Source organism: Macaca mulatta, chromosome 6, assembly GCF_049350105.2.
Source record: "Macaca mulatta isolate MMU2019108-1 chromosome 6, T2T-MMU8v2.0, whole genome shotgun sequence".
In the NCBI taxonomy this organism is placed as follows: Eukaryota; Metazoa; Chordata; class Mammalia; order Primates; family Cercopithecidae; genus Macaca; species Macaca mulatta.
In genome coordinates this window covers 182,609,721-182,624,706 of record NC_133411.1, presented here as the reverse complement: position 1 = coordinate 182,624,706, position 14,986 = coordinate 182,609,721, and the positions used below count along the sequence as shown (strand labels likewise).

Genomic DNA, 14,986 nt, shown 5'->3' with positions numbered 1-14,986 from the left:
CTACAGGCATGTACCACCACACCTGGCTAGTTTTTTTGTATTTTTAGTAGAGATAGGGTTTCTCCATGTTGCCCAGGCTGGTCTCAAACTCCTGGGCTCAAGAGATCCTGTAATCCCACAGTGCTGGGATTACAGGGGTGAGCCACTGCGCCTGGCCTTGTCTTGTTTTTCGTTGTTTGGTTTTGTTTTTTGAAGGCATACACATGTGCTTCAAAATATTCTAAACATATTCTCAAGGAAGTGTGAACCCAAAGTATCTGAGACAGATCTTAATCAATGTAAAAAGTTTATTTTGCCAAGGTTAAGGACGCACCCGTGACAAAGCCTCAGGAGGTCCTGAGGCCAAAAATCCTTTTGCCAAAAATTCTTTGTCCCGAAGGCGGTCGAGATACAGCTTGCTTTTATATATTTTAGGGAGCCATGAAACATCCATCAATATGTGTAAGATGCACATTGGTTCGGTACAGCAAGGTGGAAGGGGTGGGTTTCCGGGTCATCGGTAGACAAGAGACAAATAGTCGCATTCTTTTGAGTCTTTAATCAGCCTTTCACTGAATACACAATTTACATGTGGTGGTGGGGGGTGGGGGCGTAGAAGAATAGTCACTTATGCCTTAGGCTGGCTCAGTGAATCAGCATTTTTACATAAACAATAGGGCAGAGGAAGCAATCAGACAGGCATTTGTTTCAGGTGAGCAGAGGGGTGACCTTCTGTCCCGCAGCTGTGAAGACTGGCTGTTGGTTGACATTGCCAGGATGCAATTCGACAGAACTGCTTTAGGGTGAAGATCTTGAAGCCCACAAGGAATTTCCCTGTGGGAAAATTGTGAGGAAGGTATGTAGCTTTAAAAAATCTTTGTAGCTATCTTATTCGGGAAGAAAATGGGTGGCGGGTTTGCCCGACACGGTTTCCAGCTTGACTTTTTCCTTTGGCCTAGTGATTTTGGGGCTCAAATATTTATTTTTCCTTTCAGAAAATGATTAACAGTCATTCTGGAGCGGTGGTTCTTGCATGGGCGATTTTGCCTCCTACGGGACATTTGCCAATGTCTGGAGTCATGTTTTTGGTTGTCACAGATAGAAGGGGTGGGGGTGCCACTGGCACTGAGTGGCTAGAGGCCAGGAATGCTTCTAAACATTCTACAGTGCACAGGTCAGCCCACGACAAAAAAAAAAAAAAAAAGAAAAGAAAAACGAAAAGTCTGGTCCAAGATGCCAATAGTGCTGAGGCTGAGGAATCGCTGAGAGGTTTGAGAGGTGGAGCGCTCTCAAACGTGGGGAAAAAGACTCATTTTTCATATCGTGCTTCTCTGACGCCTGGATTACATTAATAGCAACAACTGCAAAATCTGCCCACTCTTAACTATGAGCGAATGCGTGTAAAATGCCAGCATATAGTAGGTGCTCACAAGGTGTTCCTTTCCTGCTGGGCTCTGGCTTTCACATCTGCAGAAATGGGTGTGCCAACACTTGCTCTGGGGGTGGCTACAAGTCTCATTTAAGGCTACACTTCAGGCCCTGACCACCTGGCTCTGGCCACAGGTGTTAAACGCTCACCAACCTGCCTGGGGGCAGCTTCCCCTATCCCTCCCTCTGCCACTGGTTATTCTTCTGCTGAAGTTCAAGGGCCCCCAGATGCTTCTCAAAGCAGCAACACTTCTGCAGAACACACCCCGAATCTGAACAGCCACGTGGCTGTGTCTCCAACAGACAGGGCTGCCAGCCAAAATGCAGCACATCCAGCTAAATGTCTCATGCAATGTTTGGGATATAATTATACTAAAGAATTATTCATTATCTGGAATTCAAATTAAATTGAATTCATATATATACACATATGTCTTGGTTTTGTTGGTTGTTGTTGCTGTTTTAATCTGGCATCTCTACTGTCCGAGCAAGGTAGAGACGAACTGATGAACTGTGCGCTTTTTTCCAAAGAGCTAATCTCATCAGATAGAGATTTTGCCTTTGTTCCATCAAAAGTCTTGCTCACTTACCAAGCGAGCTTGGATCCTGCTGGGAGGCTAAGGTGGTCACCGCCTCTGACAGTTTCAGAAAAATCTCAGGCTCCTGGGGCTGGTTCAGGCAGGTTGGGAGGGACATTTCTGAAACATGTTTGGCCCGGTCATTACGGAGAAGGAGGGGTTGAGAGCAGAGAGCAGAAGCAAATGGAGGTCAGGCCTCAGGACGCCTCCCTGGCCTAGGCCCCATCAGAATTACGTTTGTAAGTTCAGATGCTCCTTCTTAAAGAGGGGGCTACACACTGTGTGGGTCCCAGGGTCCTCCAAGTCTGGGTCTGGTCCTGGCTGCGAAGGCAGTGCTCTGAGGCTGTTTCTCCAGTACCTGCTATGTGTCCAGTCGTGAGCACACTCCTGGGCCAACCTCCTGGGCTGGGGCTCACTGTGGGAATTCTACAAAGGGGGAAACCAAGGCTCAGAGTGGTGGAATAAGTCCCCCAGTGCCACCAAGCTGGGAAGTGGCAAAAAAAAAAAAAAAGATTTGAACCTGGGTTGAGTTTCCTCTTTGCTGAGGACAGCACCTCAGGGTCCTGGCTCCTTGGGGCTGGTTTGCAGGAGAGAGTTGCCTCCTGGAGGGTCACTGCTGGGTGTAAGCACTGCAGAAAGGGGGCCATCTCCGCAGGGGAAGCGAGGGCCCTAGCCAGGGCCAGAGCAGGAGTAGGTTCTGGGAGCACAACTGCAAGTTTCAGAATTATGCTCAACATCTAAAAATATCAAGCGCCGATTTCATGGCAGGCACGGTTGCTAAGAGATTTCACAAGCATCATCTCATTTAACCTCCCAGCAACCTTGTGACAGTCTGATCATGAGCTGCATTTTGCAGATGAGAGAACCGAGGCTCAAAGGAATGCCGTATGTGCCCCAAAGCACCCAGTAGGTAAGGAGAACAGGGATTTGAAGCCAGGCCTTCTGCAAGAAGGGAGGCAGCTCAGGAGGCAGGAGAGAAGTAGCACTGGGCTCCTGCGGGGGTGGTTCGGGGACCAACAGAATTAGTCTCCTGTTACTGCTGTAAAAGATTACTATGAGCTTAGTGGTTGAAAACAACACAAATTTATTACCTTCCGGTTCTGAAGGTCAGAAGTCCAAAATAGGTCTGACTGGGCTAAAACCAGTGTGTCAGCAGGATTGCATTCCTCCTGGAGGCTTTAGGGGAGACGCCATACCTTTGTTTTTCCCAGTTTCTAGAAGCCACCCATATACCCTGGTTCACGACCCTTCCCTCCACTCCAAAGCCAGCAGCATAACATCTTCCAGACTCTCTATGACTCTCACTTTCGGCCTCCCTTCTCCATGTTTTAAGGACCCTAGCAACTACCCTGGGCTCAGCCAAATAATGCAGAATAATCTCTCTATCACGAGATCCTTGACTTCATATCTTGAAGTCTCTTTTGCTATGTAAGGCAACATAGTCACAGATTGTGTGGATTAGGATATGGATGTCTTTGGAGGGGACATTGTTCTGGCTATCACAGTGCTGCCTTGGCCTTCTGCGGGCTTTACCTCTGTTCTGGGGGTAAGGGGTGAAGTCGTGGGACTGGAGGAGGGGGTAGGAATGGGGCTGGGCTGGTGGTTGAAGAGAGGCAGGGAAACAATTGTCCTTGATGTGAGACCACAGGGCAGGGGGGTCACGGGATGACCTCGCTGAGACGTCTCCAGCCAAGAATCTGAGGAGACCACTCTGGGCACTGCCCTCTTCCAAGGGGCACGGAACCATGCCAGGGGCCACATGGCTGGGCTCAGCACCTCAGGACTGTCGCCCAGGTCTGCATCATTGGGTGGGACTAGGGAGGGACTCAGACAGAAGAAGGATATGTGGAGTGGCCTGGCGGTTCATAGCCAGTTATGCTAGAAGAGTATAACCCTTTCACCCAGAAGTTCTATTCCTATGAGTTTATCCTGCAAATAGATCCATCCCTGCATGAAGTGACATATGCAAACTTAATTGCAAGGTTATTTATAAATTAGAAATAACCTAACTGTCCATCAACAGGGGACTATCCTGGTGATCCAGCCATACAGTGGAGCTCTACGTTGTGGAGAAGGCTCTTTACATATCACCATGAAAAAAATCTCAGACAAAAATAAGGATCGGGATACTATGTTCAGCATGCTACAATTCGTGCAAAACTGGACGAAGGGAAGAATGGATATATATGTAAAATTTATATTTGCATAAAACATCACTGCAAGATTATGCATGAAACTGAAAGCATTGGCTGCCTTGAGGGAGGAGGAGTGTGTGCCTGACAGACAGGGTGGGAGGGGGTTTGTCATGACTGACTCGTTTCACTTTTCAAATGTGGAACAATATGAGCATGTTCCCTGTTAATAAATGAATGGTTACAGTGTTTTCAAGAATCCTTTGAAACCATACGTTCACAGAATACTCGACTGTCTAAGTTGGAAGAAACTGAGCCAAGCTACCCCTGAGTGATGGTCTTGAGCATGAGCTCTGCCTATGACCCTCTTTAAGAGCCAGGGAATCTTTTCCTTTTTTTTTTGAGACACGGTCTCACTCTGTTGCCCAGGCTGCAGTGGAGTGATGCAATCACAGTTCACTGCATCCTTGACCTCCTGGGCTCATGCCATCCTTCCACCTCAGCCTCCTGAGTAGCTGGGACCACAGGCATAGGGCACCACACCTGGCTAATTAAGGGCCAGGAAATCTTGTTGCCCAACATAGTCACTTCCCTCCCACCATTCCCCACTCCTACACCCAGGGCCAGACAGCTGAGCAAGTGGCGGTGCCCCAGTTCACCTTGCTGGCATTCCTCCAGACTTTGGCACACAGTGATCCATCTATCTGGGGTACCCTCCCACCCGCTTCTTGCACTGCTTTCAACAATAGCCATGCGCTCCTTGGCTTCCTGAGTACACAGCTGAATTGCATTTTCTAGGCTCCCTTGCAGTTAGGTGTGGTCAAAAGTTAGGGCTTTTAGGAGGTCACTGAGGTTAAATAAGATCATAAGGGTGGGGGTTTAATGCAGTACGAGTTGTGGCTTCATAAGAAGAGGAAGATTCTCTCTCTCTCAGCATTATTTTTATTTTCATTACCATTATCATCTTTATTGGTTTAGTATATATTTTTTGACCACCCAACATCCCTCCTGTTCCTTCCCTTTCCCCAGGAGAAGCCGATCCAGGTATCCGTTCTCTCTTCCTCCATGTTGCCCTGGGCCCTGGGGAAGCTGATTTTTCTACCTTAGCTCAAGCAGTGCCTTTGATTGGTCAAGGGTCCTTCCCACCCCTGCGGCAATGATTGGGTCTGTCTCCTTTTTGTCTCTTCCTGGGTCCACCTCATTCCCTGCCTCTGCAGGTCGCAGAGTCAGCCTGTGCTCAGCCTCTGACCTCTTTGCTTCTCTAGCTGTATTCTCTCCCCAGGTGGTCACTGCCAGATCCTTCTCTTTAAATACCATCCTTATCAGAGGTTCATCAACTCTGGCTGCACAATGGAACCACTTGGTGAGCTTATAAAATTCTCAATGCCCCACTGCACCCCACCAGTTGTATCAGACTCTGAGGACTCAAGCATCCACAGTTTTTAAAGCTCTCCACGTGAATCCACAGAAGCCAGGTTTGAGACGTGCCACTGGAGGCAGGGGCTAGAAGACCCAGAGGTCACGAGGACCTCGGTTTGGGTAGCGGCAGGGCCGTGGATGTGTGAGTGGCTGTGCTTTCTGGGTATGTTTGAAGGTAGGGTGAGCAGGGTCTTTTAAAGAATCAGATGTCAGGTATTAAAGCAACAGAGGAATCAAGGATAACACTAAGGTTTTGGCCTGAGGAACTGGACAGAGGACATAGGAAGAACAGGCTTGGGGAGGGGTCAGGAATCAGATTGAGGTTCGATTAAATTGGAGATGATTATTATGATGATTTGACATCCAAATGGAGACCTAATTTGGAAGCTGACATCAAAATATGAACATCAACAGAGAGTCATGAGTCGAGAGTCAGAGATAAGGATTTGGGAGTCCTCGGCACATAGACCCATGCCTCTCAACCTCATCTGCACGTAGACTCTCCTGTGCCTATTAAAAATCCTGATTCCCAGGCCCTATCCCTGACTGATGACATCAGAACCTCTGTGGGTGGGCCCCAGGCATCTGTATTTTCTAAAAGCTCTCCAGGTAATTCCACTGTGCAGCCAAGATTAAACACCTCTGTTTTAAAGCCTAAATGAGATTGGGACATTTCTGCATTCAAAATCCTCCATGAACCTCCTATCTAAGTCAAAGTAGAGGCCGGGCATGATGGCTCACACCTGTAATCCCAGCACTTTGGGAGGCCAAGACGGGCAGATCACCTGAGGTCAGGAGTTTGAGACCAGCCTGGCCAATGTGGTGAAAACCTGTCTCTACTAAAAATACAAAAATTATCTGGGCAGGTGGCAGGCGCCTGTAATCCCAGCTACTCACTCAAGAGGCTGAGGCATGAGAATCACTTGAACCTGGGAGGCGGAGGTTGCAGTGAGCGGAGATGGTGCTACTGCACTACAGCCTGGGCGACAAGAGCAAAACTCCATCTCAAGAAACAAAACAACGAACAAAGTAGAAGCCAGAATCCTCACCAAGGGCCTTAAGGGCCATAGCTCCTGCCCCCACTTACCTCCCTGACCCCTCTCCCACAGTATCCCCTCCCTCACTCTGCTTTAGTCATCTGGCTTCCTTGTTGTTTGTGAAACACACCAAGCATACTTCTTCCTCAGGGCCTTTGCACTGCTGTTGCCACTGCCTGGAATTCTCTTCCCCTCGATGCCCTCATGGCTGACTCCCTCACCTCCCTCGGTCTCTGCTTAGACCACCCTAGTTAACATCGCTACTTCCCCCACGTGCACTCCCCTTCTCCCTTCCCTGCTGTATTTTTCTCCCTAGCACTGATCACATCTAACAGTATTGCATATTTTACTTATTTGTTTTTTGTCTGTATCCTCCTGCTAGAATATGTCAATTTTTAGAATTTTCTTCTATTTTGTTCACAGGTATGCTGCCTATAGCAGACACTTAATAAATATTTGTTGAAAGGAGAAATATGTTAACCTAGTCTTTGCCAATAGGAACCACGAGGGCTGACTTAGGAATGGGCACGAGACCCAATTTAGGCAATGGAGATGCAAGGGAGGCTGACTGGAGACTTCTAGAAAAGCCTGGAAGAGATGGTGTGTAGACGTGTAGCTGCAACGCCACAACCACGGCTGCCTTGTGGGGGTGAGGGATTCGGGTCGGGGTCAGTGCTGGTGGCACCCCAGCAGGGTGGAACTGAAGGAGAGGGGACACCGGACTCGGCCAGTCCCCCGTTTACCACTTCTTTGTTGTTTATGCCAATCAGAGATTTTTTGCTTTTGTTTCTGTTTGTTTTCATTTTTAAGGTTGTCTGGGAGGTGGTTGTAGCTTTGTTTTTGTTTTTGTTTTTGAGATGGAGTCTTGCTCTGTCACCAGGCTGGAGTGCAGTGGTGCAATCTCGGCTCACTGCAATCTCCACCTCCTGGGTTCAAATGATTCTCCTGCCTCAGCCTCCCAAGTATCTGGGATTACAGGCGCACACAGCTAATGTGTTTTTGTTTTTGTTTTTGTTTTTTTGTAGTTTTAGTAGAGACGGGGTTTCACCATGTTGGCCAGGATGGTCTCGATCTCTTGACCTAGTGATCTGCCCGCCTCGGCTTCCCAAAGTGCTGGGATTACAGTCGTGAGCCAACGCGCCCGGCCGGTCATAGCCTTTTTAAACAAATTAAAACTCTCCAAGTATGACCTGAGTTTTTCTCAGGACACAATAAGGCTTCCTTTCTGAGGACAGCACTCCCTTTAGGGCTGCAGCTCTGGAAGCCAAGGCGTCAAGGAGTGAGTCCCAGTTCTACCATCAATTTGCAAGTCTGCTTCCCAAGCTGGGCCTCAGTTTCCCCGTCCTTGAAGGAGAAAAGCCTGAATGTCTCCTCCCAACTGAGAGAGTCTGTGATGATCCCCGATATTTTGGGATTCTGTTCCTTAATTCAGTTTCACACTGCTCGCAGAGTAGGCAACAGGACCATGCTTGCCAAATGAACTCTCTGACCAAGCAAACCAAATCAATGTGGTCCCGCCCTTCTCTCCAGCACACCATGCCAGGATGTAGCTATAGCTCAGGGTAGGGTGGCAGTGCAGGTGCAGCAAAGGGAGGTGTTGGAGGGGTCTCAACTGAAGAAGACACTGGATGGCCTGAGAGGGAGGTTGAAGGTGGCATCGCTTTTCACATGAGTTCATTGCTCACCTAATAAGCACCTACCAGGTGCCTGCTGTGGCCAGGCCCTGAGCAGGTGCTGGAGCCATGGGCTCTGATGTTAGAGTGTTGCGCCCTTATGGAGTGCCAGCACTTTCTATGCATTGTCTCACTCTGTCTTCACAATATCCCCATGGGATAACTACCAGTATCATCTGTTTGGTACTTAAGGAAATTGGAGCCCAGAGAGGGTAAGAAACGTGCTCTGTCTCTCATTGAGTGAGAAAGTGTCATGGCTGAGATTTGAACCCAGGTCATCAACTCCTGACTCCTGAGTCATGCTTTTAACTACTTCCCAATCGCTCCTGCTACAGGAATTTGACTCTGTTCATCCACTGGACATAGGCATGCCCAGTTTCTGGACATCGACTCTGGCCCTGTGCTGGCAACTGAGGGTATAGCCAAAAATTGGACCCTCCAGAGCCCATGGTGGGGCTCCAAGGTCTCAGCACAGGACCCAACTGTCAAGATGCACTTGAGAAAACCCATAGCCTATTGGCCTGGTATCACATATGGAGGCCTGTTCCCACTGAGGTTCAGTTTGGCCCACTCATCCATCCATCCATCCATCCATCCATCCATCCATCCATCCACCCACTTACTTATTCATAGCTCACTCATTCGCTTAACAAACATTCACTGAACCCCTGTGGCCCAGTCTGTTCTAGTCTCTGTGCTAAGACTCGGGGATAAACCTCACCAGGAGAGACCGGGTCATTGACTCACAACTGAGGGTATAAAGGAGAGTCAGGCAGTAAACACAGAAGCAGATGAGATGGTTCAGGGTGGGGTGAGTGCTGGGAAGACAATAAAATCAGGTGGAGAAGTAGAGAGTGACTGAAGAGAGACCAGGAATGAGAGAGGCAATTTAGGTGGGGCGGTTAAAGGAGGTCCCTAACGAGATGACTTTACAATGTGGCCAGAATGAGGAGAAAGGGCCAGCCCAGGGGAGCAGCGAGCACAAAGCCTGCAGAGTTCGGAAGAATTGGAGTGTGCTAGGAGGTGACAGAAGGCCTGTTTGGACTGGGAGCAAGTGGCCTCTGTGATGCTGGGGTGTGGTCAGGTCCAGACCTGCACACCCTGTATCTACAACTAATGCTCCATCCAGCAGCCAGTGCCTGGCTCCTTCCGCAGGGGCCTTTCTTGGAAACATTCCAGCTCATAGCCGTGACTGTGATTGAGGCCCTTCCTTCTCCAGGGTGGGGCTGGCAGGTGTCACCAGTCTCTGCTGTCATGGGTCAAGGAGTGGGGCCTTCGTGAAAGGGCGTCGGCCATGACTGGCCTTAGCTTGGCCTCTACATTCTTCAGACCATGGGTTTCTTCCCCCAGCCCCAGCGGTGGGGCCTTTATGAAGCCTTCTGTGCTGCCGCAGAGAGAGGCCAAGAGACTGGCCTGAGGTCACTCAGCAGATCCCGGGGCAGATGAGCCTAGAATTCCTCCTTTGTCTCCAGTTTCTTTCCATGATCCTCCATCCTAGGTGGTCTCTCGCCAGGCAGAATATAGCCTTCCTTATTCCCGAACGTTTCACCCAGCCTGGGCTTGAATAAAGCAATATGTGGGGAAAAGGGCACAGTTTCCTTGAACCTATGCTTTTCTTATATCAATGTTTAATGTTCCCTGTAATCATCCATTTGTCCATTTATTTGTTTCCAGCAGTCATGTATTCATTCAACTAAAGAATCACAAAACATCCACTCTGTGAATTACCAGGAAGAACAAGTAGAGGCCTTATCTTTCATGATGTCACAGCCTAGCCAAGGGCTCAGGGCACAGCAAGGATTGTGGGCACAGGGTGGGGAGGGCAGGGCGGTGGGTTGGGCAGCAGTGGGTACAGTTACAATAATTACCATGCAATATGACTGGATTGCATCAAAAGCAAAAGCAAATTACTCTTGGAGTATAGATGACAAAGTCACCAGCCGCTTGGGGAGTCAGGGAAGGCTTCAGAGGAAGGGACATTTGAGCTGGGCCTTGGAGAATCAATAGGAGTTTGCTAAACAAATCATGCAGGATATTGATATCAGGGGAGAGGAACCTGCATGGGCAAAAGCACAGCCAAATGCTGTGCCTATTTAGGAAGGAAACAGGATGGAACCCGGCTAAAGAAGATAACAGCTATCGTGTGTTATTTGGAGTCATTAGTGTATCCAAGTGTTTTGCATCTACTTAATCATCATAACAAGCTTCTGAAGTGTCATTTGCCCCATTTTTACAGATAGAGAATTTGAGGCCCAGAACAGGGAAGTCACTTGTCAAAGGTCACACAGCTAGTAAGAGGCAAAACCAGGATTCAGGCCAGGTCTGCCTGACCCTTGTATCCTTCACTCCTCCCTCTCAGGCTGAGATGGCAGGGTGAGGACAGTTATGTCAGGAAACCCCAAGAAAACCTAACTGGCTTCAGCATCTGCAGCGCAGTGGCCTGGCAGCCTAGCAGAAGACGTTGCAGAGGTCTCTTTCCGGATCCCTTCCTCGCCCTCCTTGCCTGGACTGCAGTCTGTGCTCTGTCACCCGCCTCTCCATCCATCCATGTCCTGCAGGTCTGGTCTCAGCTGACCCCAAGTGAAAGAGGGTCACAGGAAGAACAGACATCACCTCATTTCCAAGGATGGCTCTGTGCACGGAGATGAGGTCTTGCCAGCGAGCAAAGGGGCCTCTGCAGAGGCGGAGGAGCCGGGTTGCTGACAGGCACATTCTCTGAAGCCAGGCGACAGTCTAATTACAGGCCGGCTCTGTAATGAGAAGCGGGGGCTGGCTGGGGCAACCCGGCACGGCTCACAGCTCATGGCTCTGACGGAAAGAGGGGCAGTCAGCATCCAGGCCTGCAGAGGCCCCTGGGAGAGACCACCAGCTCAGCTGTCTCCAGACCACACACGTGCTGGCTCTGGAGAGGGCGAAGGGGAGATGAGAGAGAACCAGGCTGAATACTGGTCATGGGCCAGGTGCTAAGCTGGGACTTTCACCTCCATCTCTCACGTGATCCCCCGACAACCAGGAGAAACAAGTGTAATTTGCTGTTTCATAGAGGAGAAAATGGAGGCTTCCAGAAGTGAAGCAAATTTCTCAAAGCTCACCACACCTGAGAACGGTGGCGTGGGCTTCCGACTAAGGTGTGAGGGAAACTAAACGCCTGTTTTCTTCCCCAGGGGAAATAAAGGAAGAGGCAGTTCCATTCTGGAGCTGAGAGAGTCCATGAGGAACAGGAAGAAACAGGTTTGGCTATGGCCCAACCAGGCGTCCCTCCCACAAAAAAAATATGTGGGTGAGACAGGAACGTGAGGCATCATTTTGGATATTAAAGCACAGGGTGACATCAGAAACCTGAGTGGCCTGGGAACATCAGGGGTGCAAATTTGGGCTCTTGACTTTGCTTTTCTTTCTTTGCGCACCTGTGCGTTTCTTTGGGGTATAAATCCCTAGGGAAGCGAACTGCCTCTAGGCCCCCGTGCCAGGCTGTGTCTCAGATCACCTCCCTCTGACAATCCTCGGAAAACTTCTCCCCCACACAGCTTCCTCCCCGGAACATCCAGGTGGTTCTTTGGGAAGAGAGCCATGCTTTTTCAGCTGGGCCTTGGGTCCTTGTTTGGAAGGGATTGCAGTGGGCAGGGGTTTGGATGCAGCTGTGTGGGCCGAGGAGCTATGACTAAGGTCCTTGAGCAACTGCTGGGGCCCGCATGGCACAGAAAAAGCTGCCACCACAGCAGGGTAAGCATTCTCAGCCCCTCTCAGCGTCACCTGCTTCTGATTCTGCATGGGGGCCGTGGGGGTAGCTGCCTCTTCCACGCTCATGTCACGACCTCCACTCCGAGCTCTGGCTGGAATCTGGGTCTCCCCGCCCCGTGGGACCCCTCGTATCATGTTTTGGCCATGCGTTAGAACTCAGGAGGGGGTTTCCTGCTTGCAAAGTGCCCGCTCACAGCAGGACAGCCCTGTGTCTGACACAGCTCAGCAAAGTCTGGGACACGACAGAGCAGGTGTCACATCCTGGCTTTGCCACCCGAGCCTCCTTTTATGTAAATTGGGGAAGATCTCCACCCTCACACTTGTTCACAGCAGAGCAGCGGAGCCACATAAGACCTCAGGCCCTGCCGTGACGCTTCTTCCCTCCCAAGCCAGGCGCCGGCGCCTGCCAGCGGTGCTGCCTTGGCACCACCTTCTTTGCCCTCACCAAGCCTCAGGTTCCCCATTTATGAAGTGGGCATGGTGGTCCTATCTGTTTCACAGGATGCTGGTAAAGATCAAACGAGGTGACCCAGGTGTCCCCCGAAGTGCTGTGCCAGCCATTGAGCAGCCCTCGCCATGCGCCACCTGCATACAGCCTGGAATGGCAAAGGCCCTGAAGACGCTGAAGCTGTTGACCTTTTCCTGTTTTTCAGGAACATGGTCCCTGGGAGTCCTTTTCTTTCATCACCCACAAATGAGAAAAGACGTTGTTACATTAGCTCCAAGATAGCTCTTTCCACAGTGGGAAATTTCTGCCGACAGTCACTAAGGAAGCACAAGCCCACCGGGCGCGGCTCTCGGCCAGCATCTCGAAGGCAGGCACAGGAAGCGACTCACTCATGACTTTGAGTGTCACCTAGCAGGTCTCCACCACCTCAGGGGTGGCTGGCAAGGGCAGTGCAGGCCTCCACCTCCGCGGAGCGGGCTCCATGCATTGTACCAGCAGGTTGGCTGCAGGATGGGCACCCCTGGGAAAACAGGGCAGTGTTGAGGGCCAGGAGAAGGTTGGCATTAGAGGAGACTGGGATGGATCCCAGGTGTTTTGTTCTCAGAGGCTCCGACCCCATTGGTCAGCACCATGGCCGCTCTTGGCTCACTGTGGAGGCAGCGGCAGCTGGCATTGCCATGGTAACCAGGCAGTACCAACTTCCAACTCACCTCTGAATTTTCTATGACAACGAACACGTTTGCAAAGTGAGAGCCATGAGCGGAAAATTATGCCAGGGAGCTGCGGGGAGCTGATAAGGAAGGGTGGTCACATTTCCCACCTCCTTGGTTAACCGAGAATGCAGAAAACAGGCACAGGACTAACCCAAATTCAGGCGTGAAAGAAACGTTAGCTAGACTTCCCTGCGTTGGGTTAGAGAGTGGAGTAACTACTGTTCCCTTTACACATAAATGCACTGAGCAACTGTGACCTCTCAGGCTCTGGTGCAGATGCTGGGACGCGGAGCTAAGGAGATGAAAAGAAAGACAGGACCTGGTTATCAGTGAGATGAAATCTCTGGAACCCAGGTTGGAGAGGACTTCACGGGAAGGAGGTCTTCACAGATTTTAAAAATTCAGGCTGGGCTCAGTGGCTCATGCCTGTAATCCCAGCACTTTGGGAGGCCCAGACAGGTGGATCACCTGAGGTCAGGAGTTTGAGACCAGCCTGGCCAACATGGTGAAACCCCATCTCTACTAAAAATACAAAAATTAGCTGGGCGTGGTGGTGCACACCTGTAATCCCAGCTACTCGGGAGGTGGAGGTTGCAGTAAGCCAAGATCGCACCACTGCACTCCAACCTGGGCAACAAGAGGGAAACTCTATCTCAGAAAAAAAAAAAAAAGAAAAGAAAATTCAGATTCCCAGAAGATGCAAAGAGCATTCCCTATGTGCCTGGCAACAGAAAGGTCATTCCACATCTCTCACACACCCATCTCATGATGGGCCTGGTCTCTCCAGAGACAGCCAGTCACATAATTATTTTAACATCTCTAGTATCCACACTAATAAAAGGCAGAAACAGGTACAATGAACTTTAACCATACATTTTATTTCACGTCATGCATTCAAAATATTATTTCAACAGGAATCAATCTAAAAATGATAAAAATGGGCCGGGCGTGGTGGCTCACACCTGTAATCCCAGCACTTTGGGAGGCCGAGGTGGGCGGATCACGAGGTCAGGAGATGGAAACCATCCTGGCTGACACTGTGAAACCCCATCTCTACTAAAAATACAAAAACAACAAAAAAAATTAGCCGGGCATGGTGGCGGGCACCTGTAGTCCCAGCCACTTGGGAAGCTGAGGCAGGAGAATGGCGTGAACCCGGGAGGCGGAGCTGGCAGTGAGCTGAGATCGCACTACTGCACTACAGCCTGGGTGACAGAGCGAGACTCTGTCTCAAAAAAAAAAAAAAAAGAAAAGAAAAGAAAACAAAACAAAACAAAAAACTGATAAAGATGATTGCTGTGATTTTTTCTTTTTTGAGACATGGTCTTACTCTGTCACCTAGGCTGGAGTGCAGTGGTGCGATCTCGGCTTACTGTAGCCTCTAACTCCCAGGCTCAGGTGATCCTCCCACCTCAGCCTCCTGAGTAGCTAAGACCACAAGTGCCTGCCACCACACCCAGCTAATTTTTGTATTTTTTGTAGTGATGGGGTTTCACCATGTTGCCCAGGCTGGCCTCAAACTCCTGGGCTCAAGCGATCCACCAGCCTCAGCCTCCCAAAGTGCTAAGATTACAGGTGTGAGCCGCCACGCCAGGCCTACTGTGATGTTTTATGTTCCTTTTTCTTCCTAAGTCTCAGAAATCTGCTGTGTCTTTTATCTTCACAGCACCTCTCAATGTGGACTTGCACATTTCAAGTGCTCCATGGTCACATGTGGCTGGTGGCTACCATATTAGACGCAGTGGTTCTGGATGCTGAAGGTGGAGGTGTGGCTACGTGATATACTTTGCCTTGGGTTGGAGACTTGTCCACTTCAGAGCTGAGAATCCAAGTCAGGA

The 14,986-nt window shown here is 50.0% G+C and overlaps 2 long non-coding RNA genes across 2 annotated transcripts in view; both read left to right on the top strand.

The window, feature by feature from the left end:
* Positions 1–708: 708 nt before the first annotated feature.
* The window catches only part of LOC106999042 (uncharacterized), a 34,016-nt gene continuing 19,738 nt past the window's right edge, over positions 709–14,986 (top strand). The window contains exon 1 of the long non-coding RNA XR_013395006.1: positions 709–835. This is a non-coding gene — a long non-coding RNA (uncharacterized LOC106999042). The remainder of the gene's footprint in view (positions 836–14,986) is intronic.
* On the top strand, positions 854–7,039 carry LOC144329602 (uncharacterized). Its single transcript, XR_013395008.1, has 2 exons — positions 854–2,895; positions 4,009–7,039. It is a non-coding gene; the product is annotated as an uncharacterized LOC144329602 (long non-coding RNA).